Raw genomic sequence first — 21,428 nt, forward strand, 5'->3', positions numbered from 1 at the left:
ACAGCTTTAGCTAGAAAGTAGGTCTGCAGTTTTCACAGTACATTTGAGCAATGGAAGTTGTTCCGTAGGGCCAAGGGGCCATTGTCCCAAAAGCCATGGCCTGCCTTCAGTCAGCCTTTACCCACCTGCCTGCCTTAGAACCAGTCCATGGGGTTTGTCCTGGCTGCCACCTTCCCCCTCCGTAGACTCAGCCTTGCCTTTGTAGAACACAGCAGGGAGGAGGATGGGGTCGAAATTAAAATTTGTTGCCTCTGCCTGCAATTGGCTCTGGCTCCCCCTGCGATTGGACTCTGAAATATACTCAAAGTCGAGAGTGGATTTCATGCTCTTTATTCAGCTCATAGTGGTGAGGAAGAATGAAAGTCCCCTCAAAGTATCTGCTTTATATACATTATTTACACAATGGGTTGCACATGATTGGCTAATTCCGGAATTCTCCTGTAGGCCAATCAGGTTGTGGATTCACTTCCATCTGGAGCCGGATTGGGTGGCTCCTGCAGACCAATCATACTGCTGCATTGTTCTAGGACCAATCCTATTGTTCTAGGACCAATCAGACTTCTGCATTTTGGATCCTATTGTTCTAGGACCAATCAGACTGCTGCATTTTGGATCCTATTCAACTCAGTACATAACAGACTCCTTGCTTTCTGCCCTTCCAGTTCCAATGGGCACCATCTACCACTGCAGTCGAGTAATGTGCCAGGGTAAGAATGGGGCAGCAGAGTGCAAGCAGTGTTTTTCAGAGGCAATTGGTTCAGGTGCCATATTAAAGCTCAGCTCCTTCCCATGCAGCTATGCTATGTTGTTGTTCAGGATGACATGAAAGGGGAGGGAAATGTCTCGAGTTAAAGGTACGCACTGCTAAGCTCCATGCCCTCAGATGCTTGTCGGTCAAACCACACCCTCTGCTGCCACTGCCAAGTGAAGTGAAAAAGGGGCCTCCCAAGGAGAGAGCCTTTTTGGTAGTGGCACCCCAGCTGCAGAAAAGACTCCTCAGAGAGGTTCATCTGATGACTTTGCAGTGGTTTCAATTTGAGGCAAAGACCCAGGCTTTTAAACTTTGTAGGAAACTCTGTTGCTTGTAGGAAACTTCGTTTGTTGTTCCCCTAACCCAAGTTGTAAACTGTGTATAGCACTGTCCTTGCTGCAGCAAAGGTTTACACACTCTCATACAGTTGTATTTTATTGTTTATTGTTAATTTTAATTATTGTATCTTATATTGTCAATATTTTCTTTCCCCTCCTTCCCTTCCTTTTTATGGAAGCCATCCAGGGAATATTTACTGATGGGTGACTATACAAATTAACGTATAACAAAATAAACGAACATATGTCGATACAGCTGCGTGCTGAGCGGCTTACAGAATGGAAGTGATATGGTCGCCTACTTGAATGTCCTGCAATCTCTGTAAGGGGAACAGGCAGCATTCTTGGGTGGTTGCTTTAAAAAGTGCTGGGAGCCACCGTATTTATTCCCCACAATGCCCTAGGGCAGGGGCGGGGACCTATTTCATTCCCTTTTCATCAGATATTAAGGTTCTTCTGGAGAATCTTCTGAGAGCAGCATCCCGGTGGTGGGTGAGGCTGCAGGCAAAAATAGGAGGAACAATGCATGACTGTTATACAGTGGTACCTCGGGTTAAGTACTTAATTCGTTCCAGAGGTCCGTTCTTAACCTGAAACTGTCCTTAACCTGAAGCACCATTTTAGCTAATGGGGCCTCCTGCTGCTGCCACGCCGCCGGAGCAAGATTTCTGTTCTTATCCTGAAGCAAAGTTCTTAACCTGAAGCATTATTTCTGGAGTCTGTAACCTGAAGCGTATGTAACCTGAAGCGTATGTAACCCGAGGTACCACTGTACTTTGTTATGGTAGGCTACTTTCTCTGCCATGGGTGTAGCCAGGATTTATGTTGTGGGGGGCAGCCAGCCCACCTGTCATCATCCTCTGTCTGGATCTGTCCAGCAGATTTGGAATGAAATATCTCAAAAACAGTTGTTTTAAATCACTTTCTTTTGACCCCAAATGCTGGAGGCTACAACAGGTCAGGAAAGGCTACACATAGGGCATTTCCCCCATAAAGTACCTATAGAAGAGGATGGAATAGCTGTGCATAATTGGACTACTCAAACCCCACATGCTGCCTTCTTCATCCCACAAAGTTGGCTTGGTTTTGTTTTGATGCCACTACTGCAAAATGGAGGAAGATGCGTTTCAAAACACAGAAATGTTGTGAATGGTTCTCCGTTGGGTTGCCTCACAGGCAAGCCAGCAAGAAAAAACTGACAGCTCTTCATTTCCTGTCTCTGTTGCAAAATCCAAGCGGAGTTGCAAGCCGTTAAATCGAGCCCAAAACAGCTTGTCGGTATCCATAAGAGCATAGGGAGAGCTTGCTGGATCAGTGTCCTGCTTTCACGGTGGCCCAGCAGATCACTGTGGGAAACTTGTGATCAGGTTTCGTGCAGAAGAGCACTCTCCCCTCTTGCAGTTTCCAGCAAGTGATATTCAAAAGCACTGCTGCCTCCAACTGTGGAGGGCAGAGCGTAGCCACTGCGGCTAGCAGCCTTCGAGAGACCTCACTTCCATCTTTTTTAAAAGCATCCAAGTTGGTGGCCATCACTGCCTCCTATCAGCACAAGTTCCATAGTTTTAACTATGCCATAACCTCCGATGAAAATAGGGACGTCCCATTCCATAATGATAATTTTACTATTTGTACCCCACACATCTTACTGGGTTGCTGCAGCCACTCTGGGCAGCTTATGAAAACATAAAACATTAGACTTTTTTTAAAAAAAACAAACCTTCCTGTCAGGGAACTGCCATCGGAGCCAGAGGGAGAGGGAGGGCTCCAGAGGGGTTCCGGAGAGCGTCCCGGGAGGGAGAGAAGCAGCCCATCTTCTGGGGAAGGAATTCAGCGTAGCACCAGTGGAGAAGGGGGGCAGATGGGGGAATCGGCGAGGTGGCTCCATGACTCCTCGCCGGAGACCAGCGGGGAGAACACGGGTCCTCCGCTGCCCACACCCTCCCTGCGCAGAAGGCTTCCGCGCAGGGAGAGTAGGCGGCGACTAGGCGTCAAAGAGCTTCTTTGCTGGAAGATGTTAAAGAAACGCCCACTGACGGATTTTGCCAGCGATTGAGACAGCCACAGGTGAGTGGCTGTCCGGACAGAAAGGGTTCATCCAGGTAACCCAGCCAGGTGTGGCGTCGATTTACACACGAGCAACCCCTAGAACCATTACACTTCCCTATACAGGTTTGCCTTCGGATGGCTCAGGGGTTGGATAACTTCATACCCTCCAACATTTTTCCAATAAAAACTGGGACATCCTAAGGAAAAGTGGGAAGAAATCCAGAAACCGCAACGGCGTCTCTAAATCAGGGACATCCCTGGAAAATAGGGACACTTGGAGAAGCTGCTACGCTCTGTGTGAAAAAGTACTTTCTTTTATTATCTGTCCTGAATCTCCCAACATTCAGCTTCATCAGATATCCAGTGTTAGGAGAGAGGGAGAAAACTTTCCTCTGTCTACTTTCTCCATGCCATGCTTCATCATCCAAAGGGAGAGACCTTGGATGGCAAGGGACTCTGAGGGCACACGCTACTCAGAAGCCAGTGGGGGGTGAGAGGGGTTAAACCTGGAGGTGGGTGGACAGCAGAGTTTCCACAGCACAAGGGTCAATTGTGCAGCCAGAAAGGGCATTGGGCTGCTGAGCTCAGCTCTCTGAGTGGCTGGGGGCAGGAGGGCTTGCTGATCCTACCAGGAGTCTTTACGTACTCAGGGGAAGGGATCCTTGTCAGTCAGGGGTGGGGGAACTTTTCCAGCCTGAGGGCCACATTCTCTTCTGGGCAATGTTCTGAGAGCCACATGTGATTGGTGGCAGGGAAAGAGGCAATGGTGGACAGGACAATACATGTGCATTCAGGGCCGTCTTAACCATTGACGCTAGGGGTGCATGCCACCAGGGCGCCAGGCTCTCAAGGGCACCAGGCTGAGAGTCAGGGGCCGAGCTGTGGGGTGAGGCAGCGGGCAGCTGTGCCCCCCCCAGCATGGAACCCACACCCACCTTCATAAGCCCCTGTGTGGGGGGTGCTGGCACCCCCGTTGGTTGGCACTGTGAGTCCCTAAAGGTAAATAACTATTTACTTTTAAAAGGTCAACAACTTTGGGGTTCTATCCCTAAAAAAGGTCAAAAGGACAACAACTTTGGGGTGTCCCCCCCTAAAAAATGGTCAACAACTCTGGGCAACCTAGGGGTGCTGGGCGGATCTTTGCACCCCGGCGCCACATATGCTTAAGACGGCCCTGTGTGCATTTTACAGCAGGTTAGTTTCTTCACACACTGACACACACATCTCGGTCCTCCACCCAGGCAAGGACACATTTCTAGCCAGGCAAAAGCACCAAGGAGGGTGCAAAGTAGAGCTTGGAAGTGACCCAGGAAGGAGAGGATTAGTGTAAGCAGCTTAAATCAGTAGCGCTTTTGCACTTCACTCAAGGTGCAGCAAAAAAATTAAATTTGACCTTGGCCCTGGTCCTCCCCTCAAAGGGCCAGGATGGGCTTCTTCACAGAGTTGCGCTTTGGTACTCCAGTGTTTCTTACTGTATGAATGCGGCAACTCAACTCTGAATTGAGTACCCTTTGTGTAAAAGGCATTGCTCTGTTTTCTGTTCCGAAAGATGAATGCAGCTTTGTGGATCTGCTGCATGGGTGGGTGTGTTTGTTTGACTTGACTGTTTGGCTTGGATGACAAAATCCAAAGGTCTTTTGTCATCTTCCCTGTGGTAGCACATTGCGCAGCCAGGATTTGCAATATAGTCAAGAATATCTGTTCGCTCAAGCCAGGGACCCATCTAGTCTTGTATTCTCTTTTTTTAAAAAAAGATATTTATTAGAGTTTTCAATTTTAATACAATAAAAGTCAAAAAGAAAAAAGAAAAAGATAACAAAAATACAAAATAAAAATAAAAATAATTAAAAACACACAAATTTCCCATAACTTATTTTCCTTTAACTTATTTCCCAGACTTCCTCATACTGTACCTCCCTTTTTTGTATTCCAATTCAAATTGTTAGTTCAGCAAATCCTTATCAATAAGCTTTAACCTACTTCTAAACCTTTTTTCCATATTCTCTTAAACATTACAGCTGGAAACCACTTAATTTCTATCCAACATCGTTCTAACATTCATTGATTTTGCAATATTTCTGTAAATAGTCTTTGAATTTCTTCCAATCTTCTTCCGCCGACTCTTCTCCCTGGTCTCGGATTCTGCCAGTCATTTCTGCCAGTCCCATATAGTCCATAACCTTCATCTGCCATTCTTCCAGAGTGGGTAGATCCTGTGTCTTCCAGTACTTTGCGATGAGTATTCTTGCTGCTGTTGTAGCATACACCCATCTAGTCTTGTATTCTCATGCAGGCTAACCAGGGCATGAGCAAAACAGCACTCCTGTTACTGAGCCCCAGCTTCTTGCACCTGCCTCTGTCATCCTGCCCTCTGATACTAGACTCCAATAGATAACTCTCATGAGTAGTAGCCACTGATAGGCTCATCATCCAGGAAATCCAAAGCATTCCTGCACTGCAGGGTTTTGGACTAGATGATTCTCAAGGTCCCTTCCAACTCTATGAGTCTATGAATTTCTCTAATCTTCTTTAAAAGCTGTTCAACATAGGAACATAGGGAAAATAGGAATCTGCTCTTATACTAAGCCAGACCATTGCCACATCTAATTTAGTACCAGGCAACTCCCCATTTCTGCAGGGGTTGCGTTCTGGGTTAAAGCACACATTAGCAGAACATGCTTAAGCCTGCCCTGCCCCATTCCGCCCCCATTCCTCCCTCTTCCAGGTCCAAAACAACCCGTGCAATTGGAATGAGTTTATACAGAATATAGTATGTTATTGATAATCATATATGTATATTTGCTCCCACTACATTTCTGAGCCTAATTCAAAGTGTTGGTGTTGACCTTTAAAGCCCTAAACAGCCTCGGTCCAGTATACCTGAAGGAGTGTCTCCACCCCCATCATTCTCCCCGGACACTGAGGTCCAAAGCCAAGGGCCTTCTGGCGGTTCCCTCCCTGCGAGAAGCCAAGTTACAGGGAACCAGGCAGAGGGCCTTCTTGGTAGTGGCGCCCGCCCTGTGGAACGCCCTCCCATCAGATGTCAAAGAGAACAACAACTACCAGACTTTTAGAAGACATCTGAAGGCAGCTCTGTTTATGGAAGCTTTTAATGTTTGATGCATTACTGTATTTTAATATTTTGTTGGAAACCACCCAGAGTAGCTAGGGAAGCCCAGCCAGATGGACGGGATATAAATTATTATTATTATTATTATTATTATTATTATTATTATTATTATTATTAATTTATTATTATGTTACAGCTTGGTCTCTCCCACAAACGTGAGACGACTCTGGCTGTTAATTATTTCAGATTTATCGCTAAAACAACAAACTAAGATGGAGCTCCTCTACTCATCTATCCTCCCCAGAAGATGGAGTTGTCCGGACTGAGCTCCTTCCCCAGCACAGAAGCCCCCACCTTCTCTTCCGGTATCTTTCACACATCTCTGCCACTTTTGAAATCCTACGAGATTTGGCAGAGCGTATTTCCTGCATTCCAACATCTTGCCCACTATCGTAGTTCTCACACATCTGTCTGTCCCTTTGGTCAGAGCTCAGATCATAGCTGCTCTCCTCTCTGCTTTCTGCTGCTAACTGTTCTCTCCCTATACCTACTCCTTCTTCTCCTGTCAGCATCTGAGCTTCACTGACAATGTATTAAGACAATAATAGTACTTTAAAAGTTCTCTTTCCTTAGTTTCCCAATTCCCAAAGCACAGAAAAAATTCACACATTTGGTAAGTTGAAATTGGTTCACTTACAAACTCTTCAAAGGTCTGGTTCATGTGTTTTTCCATACATCAGTAAAAAAAAAGTTGTGTTAGCAGTAAAACTTAGATGTTACAAAGTGATCAAAGTTCCTAAATTATTGGTGGCTGGTGATAGCCATGCAGTCTGAGCAGGAGCAAACAACTCAAACCTGTTGACACAGGGAGCTTCTCAGGTAGACTGGAGGAAAACAAATGCTTGACTATCTAGTTCCTCCCAAGGTGCAGGGGGACATAGCTAAGCCTGGTAGGACAGCTTACTCTATGGTATTAACCCCTTCATGCATTACTTCATGCATTACTTCATGAATTTGCTGCCAAGGAGTGTGGTGGAGTCTCCTTCTTTGGAGGTCTTTAAGCAGAGGCTTGACAACCATATGTCAGGAGTGCTCTGATGGTGTTTCCTGCTTGGCAGGGGGTTGGACTCGATGGCCCTTGTGGTCTCTTCCAACTCTATGATTCTATGATTCTATACTTAGACTTAAGCACATTAGTTATATGAAGCTGGTTATCTCACAGGGACCACAGTATGAACTGGAAACAGCTAATACAAGTGGGGAGCAGCAGTGCCTTTTCCCACCCAGATTCATGGGTGCCAATTTCAAATACTGGTTCCTGTGCCTTGGCACAGTAGCAATCATACATGCTTCTCTTTCGTTCTTCATCAAAGGAGACCACTAATGCTGAACTGGTGCAACTGTGAAAAGACCAGGATAATGAAATACATCATCATCAGACATTTCTTGTACCAGACAAGATGGATAAAGGAAGAAAAACTGACATTTATTTATTTATTATCTTTATAGGTTACTCCTGGCGATAAACTTCTAGGCGATGCACAGTATGCAAAACAATTAAAACACTTCAAAGTACAGCAAACTACAGAAGATCTTGATTCACAAGATCCTTGTCACCTTGGTTTTTGCAGTCTGGCAAGGTGACCTCTTCAAGGTAGCAGTTTTCAACACAGCCACACATCACTGTATTGCAGGCATGCCGGCTCCCATATCTTCTCAGAGCAGACAACAGAGATAAGATGCAAATCAGATGCGCATTACAAATGCATCAAATCCACACTGGTGGTAGCTGCAGACATTCGCTCCATCTAAATGTGGAGGATAGGCAGAGAATATCCATCTGGTGTGTGTGTTGAGGGAAGAGCCCTATAATCATTGAAAAAGAGTCAGGCAGTGTATTTTAATTAGAATTAATTTACAACCTTAGCATCTCCATTCCGGAGTTTGCAATCAATTTTGCAAAGGTGTTTGAAGAAGCCCTCAGGCACTCATCTATAAGCTCAGATGGAACACCAGACCATTTCAAGGCACGATATATTGCTGTGTATGCACTTTGCAGCCCTCCAGTGATACAGATCTTGCACCCAAGACTGTGCCAACCTTTGTAGACTTGTGGGCCAAAATAAATTGGATTTTTGAGCTGATGCTGTGGGGGCACCACACCCTCAGGTTGTGCCCAAGAGTGCTACCTTGGTGCTCACCTGTTCTGCTATATTCCTATAGTGCTAACAACTTGCTAGGCACTGTGCAGGAGAATGTGACAAAGTGCCACAACACCTTCCCAGAAGGCTTGCAGTCAACAATGGGCATAACAGACAGGGAAAGTGGGGGAGAGATCACAGATCTGCAACGCACGGGGGAGTGAGGTGGAAGTAAAAGCTCACTGTTGTGCCACAGTCAATAGACTCTCTCCACCACCACCCTGACCTCCCCCCCCCACCTTATTGCACATATTAGTTGCAACATCAAATGCAGCTGAAGACTAACGCCGCAGACCGTTAAACAGACGGCTTCAAATATCACAATGCAATAACAGATGGTAACCACCAACCCCTGCCTCTTCCAACCAAATTGTTGGATTCCAAGGAATGAGCTTCATTTTGAGCCTGGGCAAAACAGGGTTCAACCATAGACCCTGTTTTCAGTGCTGGGTTTAGCCTGAAAACGCAGGCATAAAGAGAGAACGCCTCCGAGTGCAGAGAACTTTCCCCTTTTCACCAAACAACTACATCCCTTCCAACATTTCACAGCTAAAGATAGAAACAAGCTTTTAACACCCTCAACACCTACACCAAGGGCTACTTGCCCAAGCCTCTCCAGGGCCATTTACACATCTGCTTTCATGATGTGATCATTTACTCTGCAACAGCAGGTCCTGTGCTATTTTAAAAGTCAATAAAGTGTGCAGTCCTTTGGTTAAATATGTGTTGGAGAGGGGAGAGGTTTGTCCAGGGGTAGGCAAACTGAGGCCCGGGGGGGGGGGCAGATCCAGCGCAATCGCCTTCTAAATCCTGCCCGCAGATGGTCCGGGAATCAGCATGTTTTTACATGAGTAGAATGTGTCCTTGTATTTAAAATGCATTTCTGTGTTATTTGTAGGGCATAGGAATTTGTTCTTTTTTTCCCTTCAAAATATAGTCCAGCCCCCCACAAGGTCTGAGGGACATTGGACCGGACCCCTGCTGAAAAAAATTGCTGACCCCTGGGTTTGTCCTACAGCAAGGATAGGGAACTCTGACCATTGGCAATGCTGGCTAGAGCTGATGGGATTTGGAGTGCAAGAACATCTGGAGTGCAACAGGTTACACAAGCCCTGTCTGACAATCTGCTATCAACAGTTCAAAAGGCAGGGTAAGAGCCGGACGCAGGAGAATGGCATCTCTAGGAACTCAAACCAACAACATTTTTACCAGCCTTCTGTCACTGGAGGTAGGCTGTCCTTCCCTGGCAGCATTTAAGCAGAGACTGGATAGACATCTGTCAGTGCACTAGGTTGGAGGCTAGATTAGATGACCATCGCAAAAACAGGGGCTGTAATGTCCACAAAATAGGGACCAGCCCTAGTAAATAGGGCCAAATGGAACATATGTAATTGCCAGCACTCAGGTGTGAGTCCCTTGGGAGATAGTGACTTATCGGAACTGTTCCTTGCAAAGTGCCATGTGCATAAACAATCAAAGTAATCACAAATAGTGTAAATGGTTAAATATGAAGACAGGGGAGATACAGGTATAACTCCTCACCCAGGCAAGAAGCTGGGTGACCTTGGGCCAGTCTCTACATCTCGGTCGCACCTACCTCACAGGATTGTCGTGAGGATAAAAGTACAGTGGTACCTCGGGTTACAGACGCTTTAGGTTACAGACTCTGCTAACACAGAAATAGTACCTCGGGTTAAGAACTTTGCTTCAGGGTGAGAACAGAAATCGTGCGGCGGCAGCAGGAGGCCCCATTAGCTAAAGAGGTACCTCAGGTTAAGAACAGTTTCAGGTTAAGACCGGACCTCCGGAACGAATTAAGTTCTTAACCAGAGGTACCACTGTAGTGAATCTCCACAGCTGCCAACTTGAGCTCTGTGGAGGAAAGGTGGGATATAAATGTGATGAAAAAGCAAATGACCAAAGTACTCACATAGCTGGGGGTCAGAGGGTGTGGCTGCTGTGGACTCCCTGCAAGAAGAGGGATAGGGAAGCAGTGACATAATAACATAAGAAGAGCCTACTGGATCAAGCCAGTGGCTCACCTAGTCCAGCACCCTGTTCTCACAGTGGCCAGCACGACCTGAGCGAAGGTCCTCCAGATGTTGTTGGATTTCAGCTCCCATCAGCCCCAGGCAGCCAGTGCAGCCAACAGGCAGGGAACACAACATCCAATTGGTCCCAGCTTCCCCATCTCCATTTTTTTGAAATTCAGCGTTGATACGTTTCAGTACCATTTTAAGGGGGGGAATAGCTAAGAGGCAATCAGTCATCACAGCAGAGAGGAAAACACATGCACACACACAAGCCCTGCACAAATGTTTGTGTTTTTGGAAACCATGCTGACTGCGAGGCAGAGATATTTGAAACTTAATTAGATATTCATTGGACTTTATTAAACTCCCAAACAAGGACATGAATGCCTTTGTTCTGTTGAATGCCTGCAGTAGATCATAATCAAGCTCTATTTTCTTCCACCCAGATCTGAAACATCCTTGAGTGAATAGAAAGCAGGGAGAGAGAATAACTTTGCAAGCAAGCATGCTGGCCCCTAGCATGAGCACCAGCAAGTTCTTGTATATAAATAACCAGGTTCAGGAAAAGGCACTTTCCGCTTGGCTGTCAGAAGAACACAGTGTGAATCAACAGCTTTTTGAGCTGAAAAAGGGCCGCCTTATCCTTTCGGTTTGAAAGCATTGCATCTGGTGCACTTTGACAATGGCTGGACTTCATTCATACCCACCTGGCTTCACCCATTTCAGATGCCAGTCTGTTCTTCACACACACACACACACACACACACACACACACACACAGCTGAAGGGGATGCCTGGTTTCTTTCAGGGAAGCAGCAGTGCTCAAATTATGGAAGGAAAGGTAGAGGAGCCCTTACTGAATTTCACAACTTCTGACTCCCCTAATTTCTTAAGAGCATTTCTAATCCCCTTCTCAGGACAAATGGCTCCCTGAACAGCTTACACCGATCAGTTAAAGCAGAGGTGGGAAACATCTGACCCATGGGTCAAATTTGGCCCACCAGCCATCTGCATTTGTCACACCAGGCTGCTCCCTCCCAAACCACACCCTCCAGCCCCATACCTGATGTCATATATGAGATGTCAGATAGAAATGCTAATGCAGCTGGTCTGGGCAAAAAGCAGTGTTGAATTCCCCACCTATCAGCTGATGGATGGGGAGTTCAATCCTGCTTTTTTCACTATCTTTTTCGCCCCGCCTTGCAGACCAACTTTGACAGATGCGGAAGGCCAGCCACCTCTCAATCACCTGATGGCATGTGATTTGCAGGTGGGTTAAAGTTGGTCTCTGGGGACGCGCGTAGCACTGTAGTCTAAACCACAAAGCCTAGGGCTTGCTGATCAGAAGGTCGGAGTTCGAATCCCAGCAATGGAGTGAGCTCCCATTGCTCAGTCCCAGCTCCTGCCAACCTAGCAGTTCGAAAGCATGTGCAAGTAGATAAATAGGTACCGCTGTGGCGAGAAGGTAAACAGCATTTCTGTGCGCTGCTCAGGTTCACCAGAAGCGGCTTAGTCATGCTGGCCACATGACCCGGAAGCTGTCTGCGGACAAACGCCGGCTCCCTCGGCCTATAGAGCGAGATGAGCGTGCAACCCCAAAGTCGTCCACGACTGGACCTAATGGTCACGGGTACGTTTACCTTTACCTAAGTTTGGTCTCAGGGTGGAGAGGAGATGAAGCTCTGGTCACAGAAGTCTTTCCCACCCCCAGCCTCTGCTCAGGGGCTGACAATCTAAAAAGACAGGACACAAAAGGAAAAAGGATTGGAGATGGAAGCCGAGGGAGGCAACTTGGACACCAATTGTTAAAGATACAGAGTAGTTCTAATAATGACCAATTGTTATAGAAATTGTTCAAAGATAGGTAGAGCTGTCCGAGAGATGGGTGGGGTATAAATAAATTATTATTATTATTATTATTATTATTATTATTATTATTTTAGTCACTCCATGCCTTCCTCCCTCAAAAGCCTTCTGAAGACAGCAGCTACAGGGGCCATCACAGAAACAGACCCCCTCCCACTTTAATTCAAGTATTGAAGAGAAGCAATGATTCTTAGTTCAACCCAGAGATGCTTGAGGAATTTTACCTCTGCAAATCGTGGTGCTGACTGATCTGATCTGCACCTTCTTGATGAGTGTACCTAAGGGAATTTTCTACTACCTTCCATGCTTCCCAAATGTTGCAAACCTGTTCTTGCTTCAAAAAGGTATCAATGTTTGTTTAGACATTTGAGAATCTAAGCTTTACTCAGAGTGGTACAGTTGGAATTAACGGACCTAACTTACTCATGTTCATTTATTTCAGTGGGTCTGATGCTGTGAGGAGGACTAGCACTGGACACAATCCTTGGAAAATACAACTATGATGCAGTCCTAAGTGTGATTATCCACCACTTTCAATGTTCTGCTGCCAGAACATTGGGAGGTGGGCTGAACTTAGCTCCCTACTCCCCTGTTTGCATTTTTCTTCCATTGGTTCTGATCCCATTCTGGACTGGTTTTATAAGCTACCCTTGCAGGTAAGGCCATGAAAGTCCCAATGCTACTCCATCCTCTCCCAAGGGAAAAAAAGTATTGGCTTGTCTGATGCATGTACACCTGTCTTAGCCATTTGCAGCCTAAAAGATGGAAAATAGCTTTCTTTGGGTAGCTGGTTATAAACCCAACACTGTGTCTGCAATTCTGTGATCACTTATGTGGGAGAAAACACCACTGAACTCGACAGGGCTTACATCTGAGTAGAGGCACAGGGGACTGAGATGTGCAAATCAGATGCAATCTTCCCCAGAGGTTAAATACTCACACATGTCGTGCTCTCAGCAGTTCTTCAAACATTTGTTTTGGCACTAGCACTTGTCAAAGTTCATAGTCACAGATGTGTGGATCACAACAGTTGAATATAAACCAGGTATGAGGAACAAGTGGTGCCATTTATTCAGCAATAGCAACAAACCTGGCTTACAAATGCCAGGATGTTATCATTAGCACAGCTTCTGAATGGTCACTGATTTTTTTATTTTTCACATGTAAGCTTCAATGCAATTATCACAATCTGCATATTCTGCATTTGGTTTCTTTCTGACCTTACTGCCACCCTACGGCCAGCTGATAATAGCATTCCATGCATGTGATGAAGTGGACTCTGGTGCCCAGAAACTCATATTAAGAGCCCCTCCAGCCTGGTTTTGTTGTTTTGTTTTTACAGATGCATTATCTGAAGGTCGGCGGTTTGAATCCCCGCGACAGGGTGAGCTCCCGTTTCTCAGTCCCTGTTCCTGCCAACCTAGCAGTTCGAAAGCACGTCAAAGTGCAAGTAGATAAATAGGTACCACTCCAGCAGGAAGGTAAATGGCATTTCCATGCCCTGCTCTGGTTTGCCAGAAGCGGCTTAGTCATGCTGGCCACATGACCCGGAAGCTGTACGCTGGCTCCCTTGGCCAATAAAGTGAGATGAGCGCCGCAACCCCAGAGTCAGCCGTGACTGGACCTAATGGTCACCTTTACCTTTATACTATACTGGACCATCATACATCATTCTTCTTTATTAGTCGTTCTGCAATGCTTCCCAGAGTGGCTGGGGAAACCCAGCCAGATGGGCGGGGTATAAATAAATTATGTATTATTATTATTATTATTATTATTATTATTATTATTATTATTATTATTATTATCAATGTTATGGCATCACTGTAGTCTAGAGTGGCACTCCAGACCTATAATGCAACAAAAGTGGAACAAAAACCAAGAATATTTGCAGTATGAAAAGTTACGGGGTTTCATCAGGAAACCAAAGGACAAGCACTGTTTGAAAACAAAGCAGTATTCCTGCCCCCCAAAAATGTTGCAGCCACAAGCAGCTTTGAAAGCATGTATTACCACCCCAACGCCATCAAAAGCACAAATTTGTATGAATGAAATAAAGAAACATCTGGAGGGGGCCTAAATGTGTCTTTAAGGTATCACATGATTCTTTGCTCTTGCAGCAACAGAGTAACACAGCTACTCCTCTGGAAATAATTTTTAAAATTTATTATATTTATGTCCCACTTTTCCTCAATGGTTGTCGTGTGTGCCCGCCCCCCACCATTTACCCTGTATTTTAGTCTCACAGCAGTCCTGTGAGGTAGGTTAGGCTGAGAGATAGTGACTGGCCCAAGGCCATCCTGTGAGCTTCAAAGCTGAGTGGGAATTTGAACCCGGGTCTCCCAGGTCCTGGGCATTGTAACGACTAGGCTCTCAGAAAAGAGCAAAGGGGGAGAGGGGAAGGAAGGAAGGAAGGGAGCGAGGGAGGGAGGGAGGGAAAGAAAGAAGGAAGGAAGGAAGGAAGGAAGGAAGGAAGGAAGGAAGGAAGGAAGGAAGGAAGGAAGGAGTGGATGAGTGCTACTTCTCAATATGAAGTGTCCAATTTGTTGATCTTTTATTAAGGTATGCTTAGTTTCTGGGCTTAATACAAAGTACTGGTTTTGAGCTATAAATCTTCTGCAGCTCTGGACCCCCTGTATTTTGAGGACTGCCTCTCCCCACATGAACTAATCTGGACACTACATTTGTCATCTGAGGCCCTTCTTCATGTGCCGTCTCTCTGTGGGAAGAGTGGAAGGTGGCGCCACAAGAATGGACCTTTTTAATGACTGACACTTCTGGAATGCTCTCCACAAGGAAGCATGCCTGGCACTATTGTTGTTTGTCTTTAGGTGCCAGAGAAAAATGTACTTATTTACCTACTCTTTGGGTTTTTAATTGGGAGGGTAGTTAGATAGGTCAGTGGTCTTAGTTCTGCTCATCTCTGAAGTGGGGTATATAGGACTTGTTCCTTTTAAGTATATTTTCAGATGGGTATTTTAGCTTTCGTTTACTGTTGTTTTTATATCTGATTTTAATGTCTTTGCTAATTCTATTTTTAATGTGTCACTGTGAGACACCTGAGTGCCAAAATAATGCCAACAAATAAATAGAAATATGCTACTTCTCTAACATTGCTGGTGTTACATACTAATTTTAGCACAGCAACTTTTAAAGCAAGCAATCAGAGATCTTTTTTTTTTAAGGCTTCAAAGGTATCCCTAATTTGGTGGCAATTTTTTTTAAAAAACATGCCTATCATTTTTAATACTCATAAAAAATGCAGGTGGCAGGCACCCTCTTGCCACACGCTGGAGATGATAACTGCTACAACACACATGTGTAGCACTTAAAAGACGAATGAAGTATTGCAGAATTTTTTTAATTTGCAAATTTAATTAGCTGAGGGTGCAATCCTATGCTCAAGTTATGCCAGCCGTAGGATATGGCAGCATATCCCCTCACACAGATGTAACTAGACTATAGGATTTCTTGATCCAGCTCATAGGATGAATTGACTAAGATGCCTTTATTCAGGTGGCAGCCCTGATCTCGTTACCTTTCTAACCACCCTGAGAGCCCAGATAAATAAGACATGGTTAAAATACGAGTGCACAACTTAAGACAGCTTGATGTTCAACCTCATCTTTCCAAAGCCAGCCCACTCAGAGAGCTCAATAGCAATTGCAGACTTTAGTAAGCATCTAGCTAGGAGAAGCAAGTTCTACAGGTGAGACAGCTATCAAGAGGCCACATCTCTCTAGGGTTGTCACATTGTTTTATGGACAGAGACCATGTGATTTTAACAGCTGAAGGGTAGGCTGAAACAGTGGCGTAGCGTGGGGGTGCAGGGGGGGGCCGCACCGGGCGCAACATCTGAGGGTTAGGGTTAGGGGGCGCAAATCCACGGGTTAGGGGGCGCAATTTACTTGCCTTGCCCCGGGTGCTGACAACCCACGCTACGCCACTGGGCTGAAATCAACAGGTGAAGCTTTTTTCAGTCCCTGCTGGGGAAAGCTTCATGTAGCAAGTTATAACTGTATAACTGTTAAAGGCCCAGAAGATACCTTGTCTATTTATATATTTAGAAAGTGTCTTCCCTATATGAACTCTGCACACAGACAAGATGGATCCTAAGCAGAAGATATTTCAGGCTGAGAATGAACACCGCAATGGGGCATAAAGGAGGCAGTGGTCTCTGGCATCTGTGTTATTAAAAGCTTTGCAGGATAACAACAAGCCCTGCTTACTTTGAAGGTCTCTCTTGTGGTGGGGAGCGTAGTGGCTTTCAAGAGCAAATGTGTCACTGACACATGCCCTGAGAACCAGCTCCTGCTATTCTGAAACTTAGCCAGCAAAAGCAAATAAACAAAGAAAGGAAGCTTGCCGTTTCATCATAACACTTAGCAGTTCTGAGCTCCGCTTATCAAGTCGTATGTGCGCCACTGAAAAGCTTTCACGGGATGCTGCTGCCCCCTGCTGCCTGTTTTCTTCCAAAATGCAATTCTCTGGCAGCAATTCCAGATCATGGGTCACCAGCATGCTCCTACAGGGAGGAGTCTTCCCTGGCACTCGCAGAATGTGCCCATCCCCCTGCTGAAATAAGGCTTGTAAAAAGCATTCCTCTGTAGCCAATAAAACAGGTTGCGGTATGTGTGTAGTCATCACTGCAGTTTCTCTGGCTTGCAAATGCGTCCACAGGCACCGAAAGAGCAGAGACCCCTTTCCCAGAGGGTTTGTGCCAACTAGACTTCCTGCGTATGATCTGAAACAGCTCCCCCAAAACTTTCTTTCTAGGTATCAATATTTTACTTATCATAAAAGCCAAGTCAGCCAAAGAATATTTCAAAGGTTTGTCCGTACACCCCACCCCAACTTTTAGTGCATTGACTATACTGTGTCCAAAGGTTAATACTTATCCTGTGTGACCTGTTTCTATTGTTGTCCTCTCTGTTATCAAGGCTAACAATTATTTTCCTTCTGGGATCTGACAGAGAGTTGAAGGGAATTGCCCTAAAGCCATTGTGCTTTGTTAACATGGTGATCCTCAGCAAATGCACCCATGGACCCAAACAAACACAACTGGAAACTCCCACCTTCCCAAGTTTATTTGTTAAAAAATGAAATTTAAAGCAGCTGCAGCATGCACAGGAGTGTCACCAGGTGCTCAGAGCACTCAGGCCTGCCACAAATTTGCACAAATATTTGGGGTCAATAAAAATAAGCTGTGCACACATCATATGTTTTAAGTACATGACAAAGAATCCTTGCAACTGTACTTGCTAAGTGAGGTATAAACTACAGTTCCCAGGATTCTCTGGAGGAAGTCATGTGCTTTAAATGTATGGTATGTATAGAGCTGGGGTAGGAGGCTGGGGTCTCAGCACTGCATTTTGCAGTGTGCTCAGTGTTTCAAAAGGGAAGGAAGGGGGCAGGATAGCTAAGCCCATAGGACCTGGGCGACCACCTAACAATACCCCTATCCAGGCAGCCTTATTGATGCATAGCAAATTGCTCAAAACAGAGTTCCTTCTGTTCAGAATTTGTTGTAGGTTGCTGCTAACCTGTGAGTCCACCTTGTTAAACTTAACAGGGACTGAATTCTGAGTAGAAACGTATAGGTGCATCTGTCTCACTCATTATTAGGTATATAGGAAGCTGCCTTATACTGAGCCAGACCATTGGTTCATCTAGCTAAATATTGTCTACAGTAAACTGGCAGCAGATCTCTTCTAGCATTTCAGACTGGGGTCTCTCCCAGCCCTAAATGGAGATGCTGAGGATTGAACCTGAGAATTTTAAAATGCAAAGCAGGTGCTCCCCTACCCCAAGGAAATTTCAGGATAAATTTTAAAATGTTCTAAAATGTCTACTGAGGCATTTGATGTCTAAAAGATACCTTAACATTAGTAACAGTGGGGCACGTGATCACTTTCAAATGTTTGTAATGTTCTTTAAATTGCATTATTTTAACATTTTGATGTTTGCCACCCTGGACTCCTTTGGAAGGAAGGGTAGAATATAAATTTTAATAATAATAATAATAATAATAATAATAATAATAATAGGGTTGCACTTTTAGTCTTTGTTAAAAAGGATGTTACTACAGAAAGACTTATTGGCTTGAATATAATTGAAGATTATATTCAATCTGACAAGTGTGGCCCATTAATTAGAACAGCTAACAATAGCAAATAATGCTATTTTGAATTATCATATGCAGAACGTATGTGAGTTATGTTTCTGAGTGTCAAACTAGATGTTCCATGATGAGAGGAAAGAGATCTAATACTTTCTCCCATGCCGTGACCCAGATCCAAAGCACACACACATACATCAAAGCTGCTGTTATCTGTGAAGAGAAAATATATATACAGGCACCTGTACTGCACCTGTCCGCCTGGCTGGGAAGGATATGAATTCAATCCCCTCTCCTGCCTATGCTGTGGCCCTGATCTAAACTGAGCCCCTTGTATCTACTTTTAGAAGATGAAAATTGCCTCAGGAGATCCAGTCACAGCACAGCATCCCTCACTGTGAACTCACAAGGACTACAGAGGCATCCAGACACAAGGCTCCTTCTTCCAAGTCAGACAACAATGCAGAAAATTATCAAGGCTGGAAAATTTGCACAATAAAGCAGGCTAGTCTCACAGGGGGCTTTCTGATTGTCACCTCATCAAATCCCTCAGTATGCAAAGCAGAAGGCAACAAAAAGATCCTTTTTTTGTCAAGTCATTAAGCTTCAGGAAAAGGAAAGGAAGTTGAATTTCATCAATAATATACAATGCTGAAATGAAGCCCTTTCAGAAGACTGGATGTGTCCTTCAATCAAACAACTTCAATGTCATTTTCATATCTTGCTGTGATTTCTAGTGATGTGTGCAAACCCATGCTGCCTGGCCCTCAAAAACATTCAGGCTTTTAAAGCTGGACCCAGTTTATTAATTTAAGCTGTTTATATACTGCTTAGTCACCAATGTTTATAAGTGGTGCACATAAAGATTACAAAAAAGCATAGAGTGGATAAAATCAATTAAAAGGAATCATACAAACAGTTCAAAATAAGGCTTGCACAGTTAGCATGCAATCCTACCCAACCCATCCCACACGCTGGAGAGTGACACAGCTGTGGCTGCTTCTTCACGGGGGTGGGGGTGGTGGTAGCAGAATGACTAAGCTCAATTTGTACCAAATTGGTATACAGCTCAAAATGGGTGCTGATGCCACCACATGACAGCACTGAGACCAGCTCAGAATCAAGCAGATCCTCTTGGCTAATTACGCTGAGATGTGATTGTTTGAACACAACTTCATTGTGTGTTTATAAATCAGGTCTGCCAGTGCTTGAGAATCCCAGTCTGATGAAAGAAAAGTACTCAATTGAATTATTACTTTACTATGTATTAAATTTCTATACCGTCCTTCATCCAAGGATCACAGAGCAGTTATAACATAAAAAACACAAAAATACATAACAGAGTAACAAACATACACCTATTTAAAAGCCCAGATTGCTTAATTGGCCAAAGGCCTGGGAGAAAAAGTGTTTTTGCTTGATGCTGAAAAATATATAACGAAGGTTCCAGATGAGTCTCCACAAAGGGGCACCCACTGCAGAAAAGGCCTGTTCTCATGTTGCCACCCTCTGGACCTCTCCTGGAGGAGACACAGATGAGGCTTGCAGGGCTGGTTCATATGCGGAGAGGCGGTCCTTGAGGTATTAGAGTCCTGAGTCGGTTATGGCTTTATAGGTCAAAACCAGCACTTTAAATTGGGCCCAGAAACTAATTGGCAGCCAGTGCTGTCGGGCCAGTGCAGTTACTGTGGCAATCCAGATGTTGCTGGAGTACAATTCTCATTTTCCCTGACAGTTGACCACGCTGGCTGTGGCTGATGGGATTTGGAATCCAGCAGGTTTCCCATCTCTATACTCTCATTTTTTTATTATATCACTTATCATAGACGTGATCCCTAAGAAGAGATTCTAGGGCTAAGTGCTGCTATAAATTAAGCCTTGCGATACAACCAGTTAACAAGGAATTTGGGGGCATTTTAAAGACTCAACAGATTTATTGCAGCATAAGCTTTCATGGACCAGAGTCCACCACACCAGATGCAGTCAGTTGACAGATATATAAATACATAAATGATGAACAGGTGGAGCCAAATGGAAACGAGGACTTCTATGCCTTCCAATTTGCATGAGTAATGACTGCACCTCTCACATTTTATGACCTTTTTGGCTCAGTTTTACAACTCCCCATGGAAGCATATATCTGCCACTTCATGAATATGATTTGACACTAGCTTACAAAAACTTCTGATGCCACAGTAAGTCTATTAAAGGTACTATGGACTATTGCTTCTACAGCAACAACTAATAGTGCAATATTACACCCAAGGCAGCAATCCAATGCACACCATCCTGAATACAGTGGGATTTCCAATTAATTAAACTTATAATGAAATGTGTTGAATGGGCTGCTATCCTGCCCAAGCCTGCTTCCGATGGAGTCTTGCTGAACTCGCTGCTAACGCATGTCAGTTCTTGGAATAAACAATCTTGTTTCTCAGTAAATTTGCAGAGGATTCTTGCGCCGATGCAATCCTATGTACATTTACCTGGGAGCAAATTCCTCTGAGCACAGTGAAACTTGCCTCTCAAGGAGCATGCACAGAATTTCGTGGCAGAGATGCAATCCGGTGCACGTTGATCTGGAAGCAAGGCTCACTGCATACACCGACAGTTACCCCCAGGAAAATATACCATACGGATAATCGTGCTTTTGACCGGGAGAGGAACCTTATCACAAGATGCCTGGCAAGGCGCAGCTGTAGCCAAGGGCCGCCCGCATAATCTGTAAGGGTACCAGAAAAAATAGTGAACGACGGGGCGCAGAAGGGGCAATGTGTATTTCTGCATATTAACGGGTGCTGGACGTGCTACATCCGCCCTTGGACGTACAGTACATTCACTACAAAGGCGTCGCCCGCGGTTGCGGCCTGCCCCAAAGCAGCGACATCTCCGAGCCGCATCCCGTTGCCATGACGCCCAGCCTCCATTTTTTCAGGCCGCGCGCGTCTCGGTGGGCGGGGCGAGGAGGGGGACGCGACGCACGCGCAGAACCCGCCTAGGAAAGG

General features: G+C 45.1%; 2 long non-coding RNA genes across 2 annotated transcripts; one reads left to right on the top strand and one right to left on the bottom strand.

Annotated features, from left to right (window-relative positions):
* Positions 1-1,074: 1,074 nt before the first annotated feature.
* LOC309375381 lies at positions 1,075-12,854 on the top strand. Its single transcript, XR_014170883.1, has 3 exons — positions 1,075-1,581; positions 7,715-7,859; positions 12,748-12,854. It is a non-coding gene; the product is annotated as an uncharacterized lncRNA (long non-coding RNA).
* Positions 10,588-21,398, bottom strand: LOC309375385. Its single transcript, XR_014170891.1, has 3 exons — positions 20,910-21,398; positions 12,086-12,172; positions 10,588-10,897 (listed from the first exon to the last, which is right to left on the bottom strand). It is a non-coding gene; the product is annotated as an uncharacterized lncRNA (long non-coding RNA).
* Between the last annotated feature and the right edge of the window lie 30 nt (positions 21,399-21,428).

This window comes from Podarcis melisellensis (genome assembly GCF_964234715.1).
Source record: "Podarcis melisellensis genome assembly, chromosome: 8".
NCBI lineage: Eukaryota > Metazoa > Chordata > Lepidosauria > Squamata > Lacertidae > Podarcis > Podarcis melisellensis.